The sequence below is a fragment of the Acinonyx jubatus genome, chromosome F2, assembly GCF_027475565.1.
Source record: "Acinonyx jubatus isolate Ajub_Pintada_27869175 chromosome F2, VMU_Ajub_asm_v1.0, whole genome shotgun sequence".
Classification (NCBI taxonomy): Eukaryota; Metazoa; Chordata; class Mammalia; order Carnivora; family Felidae; genus Acinonyx; species Acinonyx jubatus.
In genome coordinates, this window is record NC_069394.1 from 12,095,840 (window position 1) to 12,119,506 (window position 23,667).

The 23,667-nt window shown below is 41.9% G+C and overlaps 1 long non-coding RNA gene across 4 annotated transcripts in view; it reads left to right on the plus strand.

Annotated features, from left to right (window-relative positions):
- LOC106976889 (uncharacterized) overlaps positions 1 to 22,797 on the plus strand; it is a 319,186-nt gene extending 296,389 nt beyond the window's left edge. For 2 of the 4 annotated variants that reach the window (XR_008292536.1, XR_008292537.1), the window contains one exon: positions 13,303 to 13,833. This is a non-coding gene — a long non-coding RNA (uncharacterized LOC106976889). Of the gene's footprint in view, positions 1 to 13,302; positions 13,834 to 13,912; positions 15,071 to 16,322 lie in introns of those variants that run through there. The other 2 variants (XR_008292539.1, XR_008292538.1) reach the window with 2 other exon arrangements.
- Positions 22,798 to 23,667: the final 870 nt, after the last annotated feature.

Below are 23,667 nucleotides of genomic sequence, written 5' to 3' on the forward strand. Positions count from 1 at the left end.
TTCTTCTCTAGGACAATATTAATATTGAATGTGCACCTTGATGAATGATAGGAGCATTGTGCAAACCACTTAGTTTCCACAAGGTGGTCTGAGAAATGTAGTAGCCATACCAGGATCTTCTAAAAAGTCAAGTTAAATGGATTCCTGTCCCACTTTTCCCTTGGAAATTTGTTTCCATCAGGAGGTGGAACGAAGTCAGCAAGGGGCTTCTAAGCCAACTTTGTGACAAGATTCCCTTCTCTTAGTGGACAGCATAGAGTACTGGTACCAGTGTAGACTCTAGATCCAGATAGTCCAAGTTCGACATTTGACTTTCTATCTCCTGACTTCAGACAACAGAAGTCTTCCTCAGTATCTTGACTTGAAAGGAAGGTCAATAATTGTACCAAATTTAAAGGTTTGTTCGGCCAATTCTATGTATCAATGTGTTTAAAGTACCTAGAATGGTACTTAACCACATAGTAAATGATACACAAATGTTAATAAAAGAGGTGGTCAGGTGGTAAAAATCTCTGATTCAGGAAATTCCTAACAATTTGAAAGTGGCCAAAGGCATGAGTCAGTAGTTTTTTTTCTCCTCTGTGTTTTTAATATAGAAACTTCATTATTCATGGGCTTAGCTGTCAACTTCCTTACTATTAATTATTATTAATGAACCTAGATGTCACTGGGAGTCTCTCTGCCCATAGATATTAGTGGCTTTGGCTTAAAGCCCTAGGCTTCAATGATCAGGATAAATGTAGAGTCCTCTCCTTGACTATGTCTGACATTGTCATAGGGACTGAAAATTATGGCTAAAGTGTATTTCTCTGTCATGTCAAAGGGAATCTGAAGGTAAATGTCCCCACGCAAGATTGTGACTATCCTGTAAAAGCAAGAACCTGGATTCCTTCTGTCATTCAGATCTACCTCATCACTTCATTCCCAAAGTCACTTTATCCTCCTACACAGCTGTTGCTGGAACTCCAGCCATCACATCCCAGTTGCAGGCCAGAAGGAAATTTTTTTAAACGTGAAGAAAAAAAATGACATTGACATTCATTTATTCTATTTTTAAGCAATCTCTACACCCAACGTGGGACTCAAACTTACAACTCCGAGATCAAGAGTGGCATGCTCTACCGACTGAACCAACCAGGGCCCCCATATTGACTGTTTTTAAAGGATCCTTGACAGAAATTCTAGAAAATAATTATGCCTTTGTCTCTGTGGCTAGAATGTAATCACTTGGCCTTACCTACCTACCAGAGAGGATCAACAATAGCCCTTTAAATGAGTACACGATCAAGGGATAGACAGGAGTAGGTAAAATGACCCTCTTTGCCATATGGTTCCCTGTCCCTGTCCCCAAACATGCTCAGATCCATGTGCAGACCTAGGTATATACTCTGCCACTCACCAGCTTTAAGAAATCTATCCCATCATATTTTCAGTCTTTTTGAAAAACATCATGGAGTTAGAGGTGTAGGGATCACAGGTGAGTTATTTGGCTATTTAAGCTTATATCAGTGTCCCCAAAAACTTATTCTAAGACTCCTTTCTGCCCATCCAAAAACTGTTTTCGTGAAGCCAGAGCTCCAAATCTGTGACTTTTCCTGAAGCACACAGACCCCTGGAACATATAGTTTAGCTCCTGCCCTGTTTCCCCTCAGCTCTTTGAGGGACTCAAGTGATCAGCCAGGTAGTAAGCTGAGGAATGATAATAAGGATAGAAACCATCTGCCCAGTGCCCCAAGTACCGTTGTCTCTGTTACATAACTGTAACCTTGATAACTTATTGTGGAGACTGTCGTCATCTCATTACCACCACTGAGGGAATTCAGGCTCACGAGATGTTAGTAAACCCCACAATTTTATTTAAACAGTGCTTAATTTTGGGTGAGTTATGTATCACTCATGTATGTGTTCATTTAATATTTCCACTATGTTTTCACGGAGGCTCAAGGAGAACATCAATGATTAAGTTGGTATTATAATCCTGGTCAAATAAGCTCCATGTTTTATATGATTTTCCATCTAATATTCGTCTCTAGTCTCGTCTCCTGCAGGGCACACAAACTCACTGCCTTCAACTTTCTGAAACCACAATAGCTTCGAGATCCCTTATCATAAAAGTCTCCTCTCAACACATTTTGGTTTGTCAATGCCATTCTTTTTTTTTTTAAGTTTTGAGATACAGCATGAGTAGAGGAGAGGCAGAGAGAGAGGGAGACAAAGAATCTCAAGCAGGCTCCTCGCTGTCAGCACAGAGCCCGATGCGGGGTGCAAACTCACGAAACCATGAGATCATGACCTGAGCCGAAACCAAGAGTCAGAAGCTTAACTGACTGAGCCACCCTGGTGCCCCACCAACGCCATTCTTGAAATAAAACACTCAGACTTTAATTCCTAGTTGTGGGAAGTTCAGCAAAAATAAAACCAAAATAAGCCCTAATTCAGGACACCCCTACCCCCAACATGGGGCTCCAACTCACGACACTGATATCAAGAGGCACGTGCTTTACTAAGCCAACCAGGTGTCCCTAATTCATGACGCTATTAAATATAGACAGTCAAAGAAGAAAACTAATTTTTAGAAAATAATTATGTTACCATTGTGTTACTAGCACCAAGTGCTGAGTATCGAGTTTTTGAAAGACCTTGGGTCGGACAGTTAAGTAATATTTAGTGGAATGTTAGAATGTCTATAGAGATTGGAAAGGTGGTCATGTGGCATTGAGATCAGAGTTGCCTTTACTGCTCACATGAACCTCTTAATAATGACTATTATTTATGGAGCAGTTTCCAAGTATCAGCTACTGTGCAAGGTATAGGACTGGAGATATCTTTTTATTCTTTTTAGTAATTATTATTTCTATAAAACACAAAGGGCATCTCAGGTTCAGAAGGTCAAACAGCCTAATTAGAAACTCTCAGATAGTAAAGTAGCAACAACAAGAATCAAATCCATGGTTCTGCTGACGAAACCCGAAGCAAATTACTGAATTTTGGAAATTTGGAAATGAAAATGAAATGAAATGAAATGAAAATTCATTTCTGCCCAAGGCCCCAGTTCCTCATCTGTAAAATCAGCAGTTTGAATCACAGCGTCTATATAAGTGATGGTGTGCTGGAGTGGACTGTGAGAGCTGATGGTTTTATTTTCCACCAAAAGGCTGCTAGAACTGATACATGAATTCAGCAAGTCGCAGGATACAAAATTAATGTACAGAAATCAGTTGCAGTCTTATACACTAACAATGAAGCAACAGAAAGACAAATAAAGAAACTGATCCCATTCACAACTGCACCAAGAAGCATAAAATACCTAGGAATAAACCTAACCAAAGATGTAAAATATTTGTATGCTGAAAACTATAGAGAGCTTATGAAGGAAATTGAAGAAGATACAAAGAAATGGAAAAACATTCTGTGCTCATGGATTGGAAGAATAAATATTGTTAAAATGTCAATACTACCCAAAGCAATCTACACATTCAATGCAATCCCAATCAAAATTGCACCAGCATTCTTCTCGAAGCTAGAATAAGCAATCCTAAAATTTGTATGGAACCACAAAAGACCCCGAATAGCCAAAGTAATATTGAAGAAGAAAACCAAAGCAGGAGGCATCACAATCCCAGACTTTAGCCTCTACTAAAAGCTGTAATCATCAAGACAGCATGGTATTGGCACAAAAACAGACACATAGACCAATGGAATCGACTAGAGACTCCAGAATTGGACCCGCAAAAGTACGGCCAACTAATCTTTGACAAAGCAGGAAAGAATATCTAATGGAAGAAAGACAGTCTCTTTAACAAATGGTGCTGGGAGAACTTGACAGCAACATACAGAAGAATGAAACTAGACCACTTTCTGACACCATTCACAAAAATAAACTCAAAATGGATAAAGGACTTGGATGTGAGACAGGAAACCATCAAAACCCTGGAGGAGAAAGGGAAAAACCTCTCTGACCCCAGTCGCAGCAGTTTCTTACTTGACACATCTCCAAAGGCAAGGGAATTAAAAGCAAAAATGAACTATTGGGACCTCATCAAGATAAAAAGCTTCTGCACTGTGAAGGAAACGATCAATAAAACTAAAAGGCAACCGACAGAATGGGAAAAGATATTTGCAAATGACGTATCAGACAAAGGGCTAGTATCCAAAATCTATAAAGAACTCACCAAACTCCACACCTGAAAAACAAATAATCCAGTGAAGAAGTGGGCAGAAAACATGAATAGACACTTCTCTAAAGAAGACACCCAGATAGCCAACAGGCATATGAAAAGATGCTCAATGTCGCTCCTCATCAGGAAAATACAAATCAAAACCACACTGAGATACCACCTCACATCGGCCAGAGTGGCTAACATTAACAACTCAGGACACAACAGATGTTGGAGAGGATATGGAGAAACGGAAACCCTCTTGCACTGTCGGTGGGAATGCAAACTGGGGCAGCCACTCTGGAAAACAGTGTGGAGGTTCCTCAAAAAATTAAAAATAGAACTACCCTATGAGCCAGCAATAGCACTGCTAGGAATATGCCCAAGGGATACAGGAGTTCTGATGCATAAGGGCACTTGTACCCCAGTGTTTATAGCAGCACTTTCAACAGCAGCCCAATTATGGAAAGAGCCTAAATGTCCATCAACTGATGAATGGATAAAGAAATTGTGGTTTATATACACAATAGAATACTACGTGGCAATGAGAAAGAATGAAATCTGGCCTTTTGTAGCCACGTGGATGGAACTGGAGAGTGTTCTGCTAAGTGAAATAAGTCATACAGAGAAAGACAGATACCATATGTTTTCACTCTTACATGGATCCTGAGAAAGTGTACAGAAGACCCTAGGGGAGGGGAAGGAAAAAAAATCTACAGAGATGGAAGAAGGCAAACCATAAGAGACTCTTAAAAACTGAGAACAAACTGAGGGTTGATGGGGGGTGTGGGTGATGGGTATTGAGGAGGGCACCTGTTGGGATGAGCACTGGGTGTTGTATGAAAACCAATTTGACAATAAATTTCATATGAAAAAAATTTGTGAGCTAGTTTTAAACAGAACCATCATTGACAAACTAGATAAACTTCACATTTACATTAAACATTTAAATGAACATTCATAACATTAAAATAAAAACTATTCAAAACTCATTTACTAATTTTTTTTTTTACTTCATTTGGCCTATCTGTGCTCTTGAGTCCATTTATATTGTGTATCTCTATGGGAGAAAGAGTGTACATTGCTGTGCTGCCATTATTTCCTTGCTTTCAGTTCAGCAAGGCCCTATTGGTGGCTTGGTACCTACCAGGCAAGAGTATTTACACAATGGAAATCAGCAAATGCTAAAAATCAAAGCTTGGTTTATTGTTTTGTTGGTTGTGTGGACTTATGAAATTGATAGAAAACAATTATATAAAGTAAAAAGTGTGTCATATCTATGGGTATTACATGTGAGTAGCACAAAAAAAATGACAAAATACTCCTCTAATATTTGAAAACTACTATACAATTCAGAAAAGTTACTCAACCTCAATAAACGAGAAGTGCCAACATGTCTCTGTTGTTTTATCTCATTAACAGAAATGAAAAAATATCAACCGACATGTTCAGGAAAGAGGGTAGAGTAGGAGGATTCTGGGCTCACCTCATCCCATGGACTCACTGACATAATAGCTCTATAGCTCGTTCTGTCTCTCCTCTCTCTCTCTCTCTGTCTCTCTCTCTATATATATATCATGTAATATATATACAATGAACTCTGAAAATGACCTGAGGACTGGCAGAATGGTCCTTCCATGGTTAATCGTAGAAAGGTGGCCATATTAGAAGAGGGTAGGAGGGGCAGAGACATGGTTGGGAACCAAACCCCCAGTGAGACTAACCACAAACAGGAGCGACACCACCAGCATAGAGAAGAGGATTAGACCCCACACAAGGGACCCCTGACACTGGGGACCTAGGAAGATGAGTCCCCTTAACATCTGGCTTTGAAAACCAGTAGGGTTTAATGTCAGGAGCTTTTTAAAATCAGCAGGACTTAACTCAGAGAGCCTGAGGGCCGATAGGAAACTGAGGCCCCACCCTTTAAGAGCCAGCCTAATAAATAACTCACCCTGAGACAAAGCACAGAAGCAGCAATTTGAAAAGAGCCTGTGGTATACATGAAAGAGATTTATTTGCTAATCTCAGAACATGTGCTGGAGGGGCAGGGATCTTCAGTAGATTTCTCTGGGAACCAAACTGTCGGCAAGTGTCATTTCTCTTCCCCCCAACCCCAGCCTAGATGGGTGGACGCTTGTGGGAGCCCGTGCTAACACTCTCCATCTACCTTGCTAAAAAACTGCGTGCCCTGCCCTTGTGTTTCCCCCTGTGGACCTGCCCCCATCCAACCTGCCCACCTCATGAGACCTCCCTTGAAAGTGGCTCCTGCCCCACGAGCAGCCCTATCATGGACTGGCACCCCTCCGAAGTGACTCCTGCCCTGGGGAGTGAGGGAAATCACCCTACACACCAGCGCCTGCAGTTTCAGTGGCCTGCCCCTTAGCTGGCTGCTCAGGGAGCAACCCCTGACCATCGGTGCTCCTGCAGTTGTGGCCGAGAGGCTAATTGCAGACAGCTAGCCTGACTGCCAGCCCCACCTGCCAAAGAGCCTGTGGTGGCCTCAGGCCTCTCAACGGCGTGGGGGTCAGCCCTGCCCAGTGCATCCACAGCAGGCGAAGCAGGCTCGGCAGCTGGCGGGGCTGAAGGCAAACGCAGCTCTGCCACAAGAGTGGGGTGCATGCAGCACCCCCAGACACGCTGGGATGTCTGGTTCTTGGTGATCAGGAGGGATTGTGCTAGAGGGCGCCACAGAACCTCTTCTACGCAAGGCCGCTACTTTCAAGACCGGGAGACATAGCTGACCTGATACGCAGAAACAGATTAGACAAAAAGGAGCCTGAGGTTCGGTCTTAAGTGTAGGATGAGACAAAATACAAAGGCTAAGTGAAGAAACCAAGATAAGCAATATACCTGATGAATAATTCAAAGTCACGGTCATACACATGAAAAGATGCTGAACATTACTCATGATCAGGGAAATACAGATCAAAACCACATTGAGATACCACCTCACACCAGTCAGAGTGGCTAAAATGAACAAGTCGGGAAACAACAGATGCTGGTGAGGATGTGGAGAAATGGGAACCCTCTTGCACTGTTGGTGGGAATGCAAACTGGTGCAGCTGCTCTGGAAAACAGTATGGAGGTTCCTCAAAAAATTAAAAGAGAACTACCCTATGACCCAGCAATAGCACTCCTAGGAATTTATCCCAATGATATGGGAGTGCTGATTCATATGGGCACATGTACCCCAATGTTTATAGCAGCACCTTCAACAATAGCCAAATTATGGAAAGAACCTAAATATCCATCAACTGATGAATGGATAAAGAAGATGTAGTTTATATATTCAATGGAATACTACTTGGCAATGAAAAAGAATAATATCCTGCCATTTGCAGCAACGTGAATGGAACTGGAGGGCATTATGCCAAGTGAAATAAGTCAGTCAGAGAAAGATATCATGAGTTTCTCAAGTTCCACATATGAGTGAAAACATTACAGAAGACCATGGGGGAAGGGAATGGGAAAAATAGTTACAGAGAAGGAGGGAGGAAAATCATAAAAGACTCAAATACAGAGAACAAACTGAGGGTTGATTGCAGCAGGTGGGGGAAGGGGGGAAATGGGTGATGGGCATTGAGGAGGGCACTTGTTGGGATGAACACTGGGTGTTTGTTGTATGGAAGCAATAAGTCAGAGGAATCTACCCCCAAAATCAAGAGCACACTATACACTGTGTGTTAGCCAACTTGACAATAAATTATATTAAAACACACACACACACACACACACACAAAGTCATGGTCATAAAGATACTCACTGGACTTAAGAGTGAATGAACTCCATGAAAACTTCTACAAAGAGGTAGAAAAGATACACACACACACACACACACACACACAGATGAATTTAATAACTGAAATTTAAAAAAAATACACTAGAGGGAATCAACAGATTAGGAGGCAGAAGATGGGATCAGCATTCCAGAAGACAGGGTAATGGAAAGCAACCAAGCTGAATGCCAAAAAGGAAAAAGAACAACAAAAATGAGAATTGGTTAAGGGAACTCTGTGACATCAATAAGTGTAAGAACATTCACATCATAGTGATCCCAGAAGGAGGAGAGACAGAAGGGGGTAGAAGATCTATTGGAAGAAATAATACCTGAAAACATTCCCCGTCTGTAGAAGGAAACAGACATCCAAGTCCAGGAAACACAGAGAGCCCCTAACAAGATTAACCCTTGGAGGTCACATAATAATAAAAGACACAGAATAATAAAAATGGCAAAAGTAACAACAAAAAGAATGTTAAAAGCAGCAAGAGAAAGAAAAAGTTACCTAAAAGGGAAACTCTGTAAGGCTTTAGCCGATTTTTTTTTTAACAGAAACTTTGCAAGCCAGGGTCAGAAGCAGGATATTCACCATGCAGAAAGGAAAAAAACAAAACAAAAAAACAACTGAGAATACTCTACAAAGCAAGGTTATCATTCAGAATTGAAGAGATAAAGAATTTACCAAACAAAAGATAGGAGTTCACTGCCACTAAATCAGACAAGAAATGTTAAAGGGAATTCATTGTAAAGTAAAGGCCACACCTAGAAGAAAATTATGGGAAAAATTCATAGGTAAAATAAGCATTTAGTAAAGGTGATAGATTAATCACTTATAAAGCCAGTATGGAGGTTAAAACACCTAAGTAGTAAAATCAGCTATATCTACAAAAATCAGTAAAGGGTACTCAAAATAAAAAGTTGTAAACTATGACATCAAATACATAAAACATCAAGGAGGTAAAACTTTAGTACTTATACAATTTGTTTGACTTAAGCAAGCAGCAACTTAATATAGACTGCTATATACATAGGATGTTCTATATGAAACCAGTGGTAACAACACATCAATAACCTGTCATAGATACACAAGAAATAATAAGAAAGGAATCCAAGCATAAGACTAGAAGCCATCATACCACAAAGAAAGAAAGACAAAAAAGGAACAGAACTATATAAACAACCAGAAAATAATTAACAAAATAACAGTAAGTACATACTTGTCAATAATTAATTTAAATGTAAATGGACTAGGTGCTCCCATCAAAAGACATAGGGTGACTGAATGGATTAAAAAACAAGACCCATCTATATACCGCCTGCAAGAGACTCACTTCAGATCTAAAGACAAATATAGACTGAAAGTAAAGGGATGGAAAAACACATACCACGCAAATGGATGTGGGGGGAAAAAAGCCAGGGTAGCAATACTTCTATCAGACAAAATGGACTTTAAAACAAAGACTGTAGCATGAGACAAAGAAGGGTACTACATAGTAATAAAGGGATCAATCCAATAAGAGGATATAACAACTGTAATTATCTATATACCCAACGCAGGATCACCTAAATATATACGGCATGTACTAACAGACATAAAGGGAGAAATTGACAGTAAAGCAATAGTGGGGCACTTTAACACCCCATGTCCATCAGTGGATAGATCATCCAGCTTGAAAAATCAAGGAAACAGTGGCTTTGAATGACACATTAGACGAGATGGACCTAATAGATATATAAAGAGCATTATTCCAGACCCAGAAGAATATATATTCTTTTCAAGTGCATATGGGACATTCTCCAGGCTAGATTACATGTTAGGCCACACAAAAAAAAGCCACAGTAAATTTGAGAAGACTGAAATCATACCAAGTGTCTTTTCTGACCACAACAGTATTAAACTAGGTATCAATTACAAGAAAAAAAAATCTGGAAAGAACACAAATACATGGAGGCTAAATAACATGTTACTAAACAATAAATGGGTCCACTCAGAAATCATAAATAAAAAAATACCTAGAGACAAGTGAAAATGAAAACACATTGGTCCAAAATCTTGGGATACGGCAAAAGCAGTTTTAAGAGGGAAGTTTATAGCAATACAGGTATACCTCAACAAACAAAAAAATCTGAAAAAAAAAAAGCTGACCTTACACCTAAGGGAGCTAGAAAAAGAACACATTAGTTCTACCAAGCATTTAAAGAAGAGTTAATACCTATTCTCAAACTATTCAAAAAAATAGAAGTAGAAGGAAAGCTTCCAAAAACATTCTACAAAATTAGTATTACCCTGATACCAAAACCAGACAAACACTACAAAAACAAAATGAAAAAACTACATGTCAATATGCCTAATGAACATTGAGCAAAATCTTCAACGAAACATTAACAAAGTGAATTTAAAAATACATTTAAAAATTATTCACCACAATAAAGTGGGATTTATTTCAGGATATTAGCATTATTTAATATTATCAATCAACCTGATACATTATATTAACAAGCAAAAGGATAAGAACCATATGATCTTCTCAATAGATGTAGGAAAAGTATTTGACAAAATACAATGTCCATTCTTGATAAAAACTCAACAAAGGGAGTTTCAGAGAAAACATACATCAACATAATAAAGGCCACATATGAGAAGCCCACAGTTAACATCATATTCAATGGTGAAAAACTGAAAGTCTTTCCTCTAAAGGTCAAGAACAAGAAAGGATGCTTCCGCTCACCACTTTACTTCAACATAGTACTAGAAGTCTTAGCTCCAGCAATGGGACAATAATAAGAAATAAAAGGCATCCAAATTGGCAAAAAGTAATACTATTACTATTTGTACATGACATACTATATAGAGAAAACTCTAAAGACTCCACCAAAAAAAAATCTATAGGAATGGATAGAGGAATTCAGTAAAGTTGCAAGATATAGAATACACAGAAATCTGTTGCATGTCTATATACTAATAATGAAGTAGAAGAAAGAGAAATTAAGAAAACAACTCCATTTGCAATTGCACCATAAATAAAATACCTAAGAATATATTTAACCAAGGAAGTAAAAGACCTGTATTTTGAAAACTATAACAACATTGATAAAAGAAATTGAAGACAAAAATGGAAATATACTCCATACTCATGGATTAGAAGAATTAATATTATTAAGAAGTCCATACTACCCAAAGTAACCCACAGATTGAGCTAATCTCTATCAAAATTCCGAAAGCCTTTTCACAGAACTGGGATAAATAATCCTAAAATTTGTATGTGACCACAAAAGATCCTAAACAGTCAAAACAATCTTGAGAAAGAACAAAGCACAATCCCAGTATCACAATCCCAGATTTCATGATATAACACAAGGCTATAGTGATCAAAACAGTATGATATTAACACAAGAATAGACACAGATTCATCGAACAGGATAAAGAAACCAGAAATAAACCCACACCTATATGGTCAATTAATCTTCAACAAAAGGAGACAAGAATATACAACAGGAAAAAGACAGTCTTTTCAATAAATGATGTTGATAACACCACTTTCTTACACCATACACAAAAATAAACTCAAAATGGATTAAAAACCTAAATCTGAGACCTGAAACCATAGAACCCCTGAATGAAAACATAAGCAGTAATCTCTTGGATATCAGCCTTAGCAACATACTTATGGATATTTTTCCTCAGGCAGCAGAAATGAAAGCAAAAACAATTAATTGTGACTACACCAAAATAAAGTTTTTGCACAGAAAAGGAAGCCATCAACAAAAAGGCAACCCAGTAAATAGAAGATATCTATAAATAATATAACTGATTAGCATATGTAAATATTAATATAACTGACAAGGGATTAATATCCAAAATATATAAAGAACTTCTACAACTCAACACCAAAAAAAACACACACACACACACACAAAAACAAACAAAAAACTAATCTGTTTTAAAAAAAAATAGGCAGAGGACCAGAATAAACATTTTTCCAAAGGAGACCTGTAGATGGCCAACAGACACATGGAAAGATGCTCAACATCACTAATCATCAGGGAAATGCAAATCAAAATGACAATGAGATAACACTTCACACCAGTCAGGGTAGCTAGTATCAAAAAGACAAGAAATAGGGGCACCTGGGTGGCTCAGTCAGTTATGCATCCAACTCTTGATTTCAATTCTGGTCATGATCTTATGGTTCAAGAGATCGAGCCCCAAGTCGGGCTCTGTGCTGACGCTGTGGAACTTACTTGCAATTTTCTCTCTCTCTCTCTGCCTCTCCTCTGCTCATGCTCTCACTCAAAATAAATAAACTTAAAAAAAAAAAAGACAAGTAATAACAAGTGTTGGAGAGGATGTATAAAAATGGGAACTCTCCTGTTATTGGTGAGGATGTAAATTGGTGTAACCACTGTGGAAAACAGTATGGGTCTTCTTCAAACAAGTAAAAATGATAACAACATATGATCCAGTAATTCCACTACTAGGTATTTACCCCCCAAAACCAAAAACTCTAATTTGAAAAAAAAATACAAGCACATATAGTTTTATTGCAGCATTATTTACAATAGCTAAGATATGGAAGGAACCCAAGTGTCTATGAATAGACGAATGGATAAAGAAGTGGTATGTTGGGGCGCCTGGGTGGCGCAGTTGGTTTAGCATCCGACTTCATCCAGGTCACGATCTCGCGGTCCGTGAGTTCGAGCCCCGCGTCAGGCTCTGGGCTGTTGGCTCAGAGCCTGGAGCCTGTTTCCGATTCTGTGTCTCCCTCTCTCTCTGCCCCTCCCCCGTTCATGCTCTGTCTCTCTCTGTCCCAAAAATAAATAAACGTTGAAAAAAAAAAAAAAGAAGTGGTATGTATACACAATGAAATATTACTCAGCCATAAAAAAGAATGAAACCTTGCCATTTGTGACAACATGGAGAATCTAGAAGGTTTTATGCTAAGTCAGAGAGAGACAAATATAAATACCATATGATTTCACTTACATGTGGAATCTAAAAAAAAAAAAATCCCAGACTCTTAAATACAGAGAAAAAATGGGTGGTTGCCAGATAGAAGACAAATAGAAGTACAGTATAGGTAATATAGTCAATAATATTATAATAAAGTTGAATGGTGACAGTGAATATACTTGCTGTGCTGAGCATGAAGTAATGTTAGAATTAATGTTTAGTGAGAATCAGTTGGCTATATGAAATTTATAATTAAAAAGACTTTTTAATTTGTGTATTGCTTTTCTTATAGCAATATGTTTAAATATAAATATGTGTGTACACAGATACACATGTAAGACACTGGGGGTTGGTTGTTGAATGTCTACTAACACTTGGCTGCTTTGGGGTTTTTCTCATCTTCGATATTGTAGGAGCCTAACTAGGACCAGGTGGAGACCACAGGGCACCAGGCACTATGAAGAACTGGTCCAATTGTTGCAGGTGTTTGCGGTTGGAACGGGCTGCCTCAAGAGGTGGTGAGGTCCTGTTGCTGCGCTGACACCAAGGCCACTCCACAGGGGAGAAGAGGGTGCAGATGATGTTGGATGTGCTTCCTTCTCAACCGGAAAGTTTCACACCCAATAGGGAAGAGGGAGTCAGAGTGAGAGGTGGGTATGGCACTCGTGAGGCAATGGCCGATGGCTCTTGCCTACTTTCACGCTCAGAACGTATCAGTCAAGAGTCTTATCAACTTATTGATATCCCTTAATCAATGGAAACTCCCTGGGTGGCCAGAGTCAGAATACATTGCTCCTTGAGTTAATCCCCTCCACTACGGTGTATGCTTCCTCAGTTGCTGTGCATTTTAGGTGTTTGCGTGGTAGCTTCTCATCTGAGAATTTATGCCTTCTGTGGCTGAGGCTTGTGCCTCGCCATAAATAAAAGAGTTGCTTAAGAAATCATTTTTTCTCTAAATGTATTTTAAAGGAAATCAATATAAATCCAATTTGTCCTTTTTTTCTCCTGTTTTGGTTCCTCAAGCTCTAGAACCCCAGAGATGGTCAGAAAACCTTCCCTCATTGAATGCCCTCGGAGCCATCAACCCTCTCCACTGCCCAGTTGAGAATAACTTCATCAGTGGATAATATTCTGACATATGTCATCTGTGTATTATAAAGTTTAACTGGGATGGTTTTCTCAGAACTTCAAGACTGAGTTCAACTGAAGCAGATCAGTGAATATTTTTTTAAATTGACCTGGCATTAATACTGGTTTAACATCAGTGAAAAGCCAAGTAGAGGTTTTGAACGTAAGGAAGCTGGTTTCAGCCAAGTACCTCTTTGATCCAGAATTGTACTAAACACATACACACTGTCTGTTCTAATCTTCAACATTCTGCAAGAAGAAGAAACTGAGGCTAAGAGATTAAGATGGCTTGCCTGGTTGTGAACCAAATGCCTCACCTTGAAGGTGGCAGGACCACCATTTGAACCCCCCCATTCTAAATACCATTGTTTTTCGTATAAATCTTATTGCCTCTTTATAGAAGGCTTCTATTTGAAAACAGAGGTTTCCACATTAGTCTATAGGATAAACATCCTTCAACTGATGATTCCTAATTATCCACAGGAGGAGACTGTGATAGTGCCCAATGAGGGAGAAAAGAGCTATTTGAAAAATAATGTGGAGATTGCTCTGGCTGTTTTTGATGGACGCAAAGGCATGAAAAATGGGAACCAAAAACAGAGGGGGAAGAAAGCCCATTCTGAAGCGCTGAAGCCCCATGACCCAGGTGTACATCATACAGTCAGCTGTCAAGAAAGACTCCATTGCCCCACTCACAGGGGTTCTCCCACCATGTGGCCACAGTCCCCTTGCATATGACGGAATCCTCTGTGTTCTCTAAGGGTCTCCTTCCCCTCTGGTTCTTCTCATGCTTCGTCTCTCCAGAGAACCTGGCAGCCGGCTCTAGCCCTCAACGCCCTCATGCCGGCCCCTGTGGCTTCATTCCTGGAAACATGATTTTCTCCATTTATTCCCACCTGTTGTCTCTAGACTGTCAGTACCATGAGGGGATGACGAGGACGCTCTACTGAAATCACATGAATCAGAACCTCATGCCGCCCGCACAAGAACCTGAAAAAACTTCAGGCTTAACACCACTTGCCAGCACGGGGCAGTCCTCCACGCCCTCGGAACGGCCTTGCGTACAGCCTCCCACTGACTTCCCTCAAAGTAACCTTAGCTCTTAACATCTTGCAAAGTGATTTATGTGAGCCAATTACTAACTGAAGTATCCGGAAAACAGAAACTGGAAAAAAAACAAACAAAAAAAAAACGTGTTGTCTGAAGTTGAGAAAAAAGATCCCAGAACTGCTGAGATGACTTTACACACACACACACACACACACACACTCCCTCTCTCCCCCTTCTCATTATCTCCCCCTCTCCCTCCTCACTCCTCCCCTTCCTCACTCCTCCCCTCCCTCACTCTTCTTTTCTCTCTTCCACTGGCTCCTCTCTCTTCCTTCTCCTCTCTCTCTCCCATTCTCTCTCTCTCCCTCTCCCCTCCTCTCTCCCTCAGGAATTGTTAATGAAATAAACGTATTTTGATCTAGTTAACAGTCTCAAAATAACCTTATATACATTGCTCTCATGTCAACCATAAAAGCATCCTAAACCTGTATTTTGGCAATACTCCACATGCACAGGTTTCAGAACGTGTGCCCCAGGAATCCAGAAACCAGGGGCTATCTTCAGGAGAGTGGCAACATTTGATTTATGCTTTGTGTTTATAAATGTCGAGGCAGCATAATTTTGAGTAATATTCAGAAAGTATGTACCTATCAAGCTGTAAAAAATGACTGACTGCAAGTTAGCTGGTGAGTTTTCCTAGACTTCCAAGTTGTGTTTTTTGTTTTTTTTTTTTTAGAGACACACACAAACATTGACATAGGAAAGAAAATCTTATAATTACACTTTGTTCTCCTCCTTGCGCATTTCAAAGCAACCATCCAAAGCTAGTGCTTTGTAACATACAAACCAGGACTCTGCAACTAGCCCAACTATCAATTTATGTTCTTTTTTGGAAACAACTTGACTCATCTCCTAGTCCACTTTCCCTTTTCATTACTACAGGAGTGACTTAGAATAATGTTTGTCTAAACTGGGAGGCTGTTTTCTCATTACTCAACGCATAGCTTGTCGTTTTCTTACCAGCCTATGGCATTCCATGGCAGGTATGGGGTATCTTCACAGGCCAGCCTGTCTGGAAAGGGCGTGATGGGATTACTACTGACTATGCTTTGCCCCTCTGGCTTCATAAAGTGGCCACATCCTTGATTTCCTTATTTGCCAATCTAGGAGAATGTTGCCTTCTCTGGGTGGATGCTAGGAGCAAATGAAATCGCTCTTGGCACTAATGATTACTAATCCTTTCCTTTTCTTAAAGGACCTTTCCTCTACCTCTTCACAGCCGTGACTTCTGTCAGAAAACACGGGACCTGCATGAGAAGGGCTTGTTCCCATCCCCGGGCTGATAATCAACGTCTGGGCCTGTTTCCTCAGTTGTGAATAAAGGGTCGTGTTAATGGATCTCTGAGCTATGACCCAGTGTGATTATCTTAGTATCGTTTGTGGGCTTATGTAGTCTAACTTTTGATAATTTTCTATGTACCAAACACTGATCTAAACAATTTACAAATGTTTTGTTTCACATAAATCTATTTAAGGTAATATTTTCAATTTTAAGAATTCAGGTATTATCCGCACTGGCAGGTGAGGTGATGCACGCACTCAGTGAGCACCCAGTTTTCCTGAGGTTTCACAGCTATTAAGGGGGAAACCAATCAGATTTTAGACTACAAGTCTTTTTTTTTTTTTTAACATTTATTCGTTTTTGAAATACAGAGCATGCCCAAGCAGGGGTGGGGCAGAGAGAGAGAGGGAGACACAGAATCCAAAGCGGGCTCCAGGCTCCGAGCTGTCAGCACAGAGCCCGACACAGGGCTCGAACTCAAGAATCACGAGATCATGACCTGAGCCGAAGCTGGACACTTAACCGACTGAGCCACCCAGGCCCCCAAGACTACAAGGTTTAATTAAAATCTTCCTCTGTCACCTATGCAAACCACTGAAGTGGCTTCTTGGGCCCCATCGTTACCAGCATCAGTTGTCCTGACTCAGTGGCGTCGACCACCGAGCACCAACCCTACAGCCATTAAAGTCCTTTCTATGGTCACTATGTGGACCACGTCATGGTCCATGCTCACTCACTTCAGGCACTGATTTCCTGCTCTTCTTCCCTTCCTCTTTATTCCCGTCTGTTGGTTCTCTTTTCCCCCCTTGACAAAAACTTAGAGTCTGTTGTGTCCCAGGATTGAGGATTCAGAAAAGGTAAGAGATTATTGCCAGTCTGAGACATCACACAATGCAACTGAGTGTGAGGACAAAGATACAGATTTACACAGAAAAAGTATAATGTCCTACATCATATTCCCTTGAAAGAAGGAACGAGGGACGTGGATAGGGGAGAGAGGGGCTGAGAGAGGGAGTCAGAACATGCCCTGAGAGAGCTACACAGCCAAGCAGGGGCAGAGAGAGAGAGGAGATAGGGTGGACAGAGCCTATAACTCTCCCTGGGGAGCCTTGGGGAAGTTTTCACAGCGGTGTTTGTATTTGAGATGAATCTTGAGGAAGAGCAGAAGTTTGGTGTGAAAATAGAAGACATTACAGGCAAAGATGAAGGAAATAGCCCTGTTTTGCCTCAGTAATGGAACATTCCATGGGACTGGCTTCAGGGAAGCAGGGATGGAAGTTTGAATGGGTGCCTTGTAGTCAGCACCCAAAGGGTTTGTGTCAATATTTAAGATATTGAGATCTTACCTAGTAGTAGGGAGACACTGGGGGAGGGGTTGACTCATGATCAGAGTCACTCTGGAGCGCTCTGGAGGAGACACTGGAGTAAATGGGAAAGAGCTGAAAACAGAAGGTTTTGTTAAGAAAGGACGTGGGTGTGAGCCATGGGTGAGATGTGGACGGTGAGGAAGGGGCAGATGGAGATTGGCTGATACAGAACAGGCGGGACTGAGTGACAGAGAAGGAAAGGGGGGATGTGGCACCAGGATTTCAAAGTCAGAGAAGACAGACTCGTCACTCCTGCTATTTTCTTTGTCAGCCTCTGACACGAGTCTCATCCAACCTAACCACATCCCTCCCTGACTTCTTGCCACCTGCCCTCAGGAAACTTGGAAGGCAGTGGCCCCTGTGGCCAATAGAAGCCCTGAGTCAGCAGATCTATCCCAGTCACCTCCTTGCCTGCAGCCCCTTCCCAGGGGTCCTCCAGCCCAAATAGCTGCGGGCCGAGCTACCGGGCTCTGGGCTTACACCTCCTCATCCTCCAGTTCGGCCCCCACCAGCTTTAGAAATGACCCCCTCTTGGGGCGCCTGGGTGGCTCAGTCGGATGAGCATCCGACTTCGGCTCAGGTCACGATCTCACAGTTCGTGGGTTCGAGCCCCGCATCAGACTCTGTGCTGACCACTGGCTCAGAGCCTGGAGCCTGCTTCAGATTCTGTGTCTCCTCCTCTCTCTGTCCCTCCCCCGCTCACGCTTTGTCTTACTCTGTTTCTCAAAAACAAATAAATGTAAAAAAATAAAATAAAAAAGAAATGTCCCCTTCTCTGTTCCACAAATCCCAACCACAGGTAGGCAGACTCTCCTTCCCAAATCACTGTCTTCTGTGAAATGGAAACGGAGAGATACTTGCTTCAGATTATGCTGAAGTCAGAGCACCCTTCTACTTTCGGAAGCTAAAGCTAAAATGGAGAAGCATTCATTCATTCACAAACATACTCATTGAGCTGGCAGCCTGCCAGATGGATAAAACAGAAACATTGCCGCCAGGAGTTCAGGGATGAGCCAAGTCCCTGCTGTCATGGGATGCACACTCTGGTGTCAGAGAGGCAGATCGAGACAGGTGGGCATGTCACACAACAACGGCAGGTGATTGATGGGACTGTTCAGGACACGGTGTTGGGGAATACGTAGGCAGAGATGGACCTGCTTGAAATAGATTCCTTAAGGAAGCCCTCTCTGAGGAAGTGATATTTAAGACAGAAAGACAAATGAGAAAGTAGCCACAACATGCAAAAACATAGGTCTAAAATGCTATATAAATGATAAAGTGCAAGTCAATATTGACCAGGAATAAAGGCAAACACAGAGCCACTCTTTCCATACCCCTACAGAATGCCAGCCAGGAAGTCATGGGATCTGGAGGTGTTTTGTTTTTGTCATGCTCATGTGAAAGGGACCCTCCAGTTTTAAGAAACTCACATTCATCTTGCGTATAAAGACACGAATGGGCCTACGAGAGACACGCTATCTCAGGGGTTGGCAAAAACTTTCACGAAGAGGAAGATAAATTATCTTAGGCTGTGTGGGCCATACGCTCTCTGTTGTAGCTACTCAATCCACCAGAAGAGCCTGGAAGCCACGGACAATGTATAAATGAGTGAGCGCTCCTCTGTTCGGTCATTTTATTTATGGATGCTAAAAACAACAATTTTCACAGGTCACAAAATATTTATTTTTGCGGACATGTGAAACCCTAAAATCTTTTCTTCATTCATGGGCTTACAAACACGGGCAGTGGGCTGTATTTGGTTCTTGGGACCTGGTCTGGCCATCCCTGCTCTGCAGCAAGGTAGCTGAGAGAGCAAACTCTTGAGCAGACTGCCTCGGTTCATTTCCAGATGACTCCATCTGCCAGGGGTGCACTCACACGTCCAGGCCAAAGAAAATTTACTTTGATCCTGTTTTGTTCTCTTATCTTTCTGTCCCTCTTTTCTTAGTCAAACTTCTTAGAACAATAATCTATACTCCCTCCCCGGGGCAAACTGTGTTTTACAAAAACGACTTCGACATACTTCCAGCCTCTGATGCTCTTCCAGAATCATGTCCCACCCTTAACCCCTCTAAGAGGTGGTATTGAGGTTCCCTCCCCTTAAAACTGGGCAGGCCTTTGTGAGTACTCCAGCTAACTGAGCCCTACAGAAGAGATGCTCGAAGACTCAGAAACTGGGTCGTAAAAGGCAAGACAGCTTCTGCCTGCCTTTCAGGGTGCACGTGCCTACGGACCCTAGAGCTGCCACATAAAGAAGGGTGTGATGACTGTTACTTCCTTTTAGAGGCTTTCGTTGGATTTCTCCGCAGTGGATCTGGTCCTAGGCAAAGAAAGAAAGCAGTGCGTGTACATGATGTGCCTGGAGTATAAGGCGTACGGGGCCGAGAATTGGGAGCTTTGGCCAGTGATACGTGCAGATGGCATTTCCTGGAAGGCTTTAATGATGCGGTGGATGAGCTTGGAATGGATCTGGAGAGTAACAGGTGGCCCCTGGAGAGATTTGAGGCCTAAGAGTAGAATGGACAGGTTTCTCTCTTAGGGGAACTACTCTAGTTGTAACAGAAGAAGCCGTGATGAGACCCCTGGCTGGAAGCCTGCAACACGGTCTGGGTGATGCGGAGGAGGGCAGTGCCAATGGCCGTGGACAGAGAGAGTGGAGAGATTCCTGAGACCACCCCGCAAGGAGAGCGCTGTCCGCCCAGCTGATGGACAGACATCACAACAACGCATATTCTCGTACCTTCTACTACAGTCTTGTCAGAATAGATCCCTCTCTCACATGGCTACGCCTCCTCGCCTGCTCTCTCTTTCATGATTTTTCTTTTTTGCCTGGTCAATATGCAACACGGTTCCCACATGGGTGGTTCCTCTCCCTTCTCTTCAGCAGACACTGGGGAACCGTTCCTTGAAAGCAAGATGCCACAGATAAGCTCACAGCTGGCCGAATACTGGTGAAAGGGTTCCTCTGTGCCCCCCGCCCCGTGAAACACCTGCCTCTGTCGGCCACAGACCGGTCCTCTGAAAAATACCCTGGGAACCCTGTCCCAAAGCCCCCTCCCAGCTGTTATCTTGACACAATCACTGTGCTCTGGGTTTTTAATCTGGGAGATTAAATCTATACATGCCTGAGTGGAAAGATCACATCCTTGTAATGTTTCACCTATAAAATTTCTCAGCTGCCTTCGTTTAACCTGTTGTATTTATGGCCCAACTGTAATTTAGGAGAATGCTCAGAAAATGCCAATTTCAAAGGGCCGCTCTCTCAAATTGCCACTCAGCAAGGCTTTCTGCAGGAGTGTAGTGAACTGTGGTAAAACTGATCATTTCAGTCAATTAGATTTTTAGGCCAGTCACTTTTTACTGTTCTGAAAGAGAGCAAGAGAGCATTTGAAAGCCAGAATCAATCAATTACAGTCTAAATGTAGAACAAGGAGGAAGATACACAAGAAACCATATGTATACTTTTTTTTTTTTTTATAGGGATGAACCTTGTAGAGGTCACTTGAGTTCTATTATAGAATGTTCATTTTGCATAAAGTAGAAGTTACCACTTTAAAAGACATGCCTACCCAGACCCTTTGGATAGAAATTGGGGTCAAAGAATGAAAAGGCTGACAGGGAGAATGCAAGTGCCTTAGCTGGGGAAGAAGGGGCTTGCCGAGACGAGCATACAAGCAGAATGATCAGGTAGGCTTTTCTTGTAAAGACCATAGCAACCTTTGACTCAAAGTTCTAACACAGTTAAAATTGTAACAGGTCGAAGGCCACAAGTTCAGAAAACATATAGATCTTTTGTGATAGTTCCTCTATTTAACCCAAGACTGGATTATGAGGTCTAGAGATTCTAGAAAGCCAAAGATTATGGTCCTTCCTTAGGCAACTGAAAATAAAAACATCACTAACAGTAGAGCAGGATTAAAGAACATAAAATAAATCTTCTCCTAATAGACCCTTCACAATTTCAAATTCAAAAATATTTGAAAATACCTTCTTATGTTAAGAAAAGGCTCCTGGGGTGGGGAGGGGCGCCTGGGTGGCTCAGTCTGTTAAACATCTGACTTTGGCTCGGGTCACGATCTCGTGGTTCATGAGCTCCAGCCCCTCGTTGGACTCTGTGCTAACAGCTCAGGGCCTGGAACCTGCTTTGTATTCTGTGTCTCCCCCTCTCTCTCTGCCCCTCCCCTGTTCACTCTCTCTCTCAAAAATGAATAAACTTTAAAAAAATTAGAAAGAAAAGAAAAGGTTCCTAGGGATGGTAACAAGAGAAACTTTGACATCTGTTATCAGATTCCCCTTTGAGACATGATTTAAAGGACACCTTTTCCACACAGCCATCTGTGACTGCTTCAGACCATTACAAGCAATCACTTTATGCCCTTGACTTTCCATTCCAATTGTTTCCACCATTTACTTAGTGCCCCCTCTTACACACCAACACGTTTTGCAGGATCTAGAGAAGGAGCACCAGGTTTCCACCAGCAGGTCTGGATTCCGTTCCTTGTGTCACCATCTGGACCCAAGCACAGTTGGGTAAGGATATCAGCTAGCAGAACTTTGGGAAAACAGAATCCACACTAGGGAGATAAACAGAGGTGATTGACTAGGAAGAAATGGAGAGAGCAGTTAAGAGGAAAGAGGAGACGGTTGGACATCTAAAGAGTAGCCAACAGCAGGAAGCCACTTGGCAAGAAGGGACTTGGAGGGAACACAGGGAGAAGGTATAGCAGAGCACAGAAGATGACCACTCAGGCAGGAGCTACCATGTGGGAGATCGGACCAGAGATTGGCAGGGACCATCTGGAAAGGATTTGGAACCAACTTCAGACGAGATGTAGCCACTGTCAGAGATCCTGCCTGGAATTCTCTGGCTCCTTCCCTCTTCCACTTTCCGTTTTGCCACCAGTGCCATCCAATGGCCCAGTCTACCTGGGAGCCAACTGACAAGGGCACCTCAGAAATCTAGTCCCAGTGTTACACAGCACGGGGTGGTCAGGGGATGGAGAGGGCAACATGCAGACCATTGGCATGGTTAAGTGATTCATCTTCTGAACAGCTGCCCCCCCAATCAAATCTTTTTTTTTTTTTTTCAGTTTATTTATTTGAGAGAGAGAGGGAAAGAGAGAGTATCCCAAGCAGGCTCTGCACCATCAGCGCAGAAGCCAATGCGGGGCTCAAACCCACGAACTGTGAGATCATGATCTGAGCTGAGGTCAAGAGCCGGACGCGTAACTGACGGAGCCACCCGGGTGCCCCATCCCCTTCCTGTCAAATCTTAAAGCAATGCTTTTCTAACACACTTCTTGAGAATATCACATGAGATTATTTTAATGTGTTGGGGGAGGTTAAAAAGTGAGACTGTGAGGACACTTAGGAAAATGTTTTAAGGATTTTATTTTTTTTTTTAATTTTGTTTTCAACGTTTTTATTTATTTTTGGGACAGAGAGAGACAGAGCATGAACGGGGGAGGGGCAGAGAGCGAGGGAGACACAGAATCGGAAACAGGCTCCAGGCTTCGAGCCATCAGCCCAGAGCCCGACGCGGGGCTCGAACTCACGGACCGCGAGATCGTGACCTGGCTGAAGTTGGACGCTTAACCGACTGCGCCACCCAGGTGCCCCAAGGATTTTAAACATTAGATACTGCCAATTGTACTTCTAGGAAAAGAGAAAGTCCTAAACATATCTACAGATACAGGCTAAGAAAAATTTGTATCTCGATCATACTGAAAGTTGGAAGCAACCTAAAATACATGCGACATATTCAGGCTAAAAACAAACAACCCCCCCCCCCCAATTTCTGCCTTTAAGGATATCCCACTCATGAAAATCAGATAAAGTGCTATGGGGATCCAGGGGTGGGAGAGGACAGTGAGTAGTCGCCCCATCCTTCT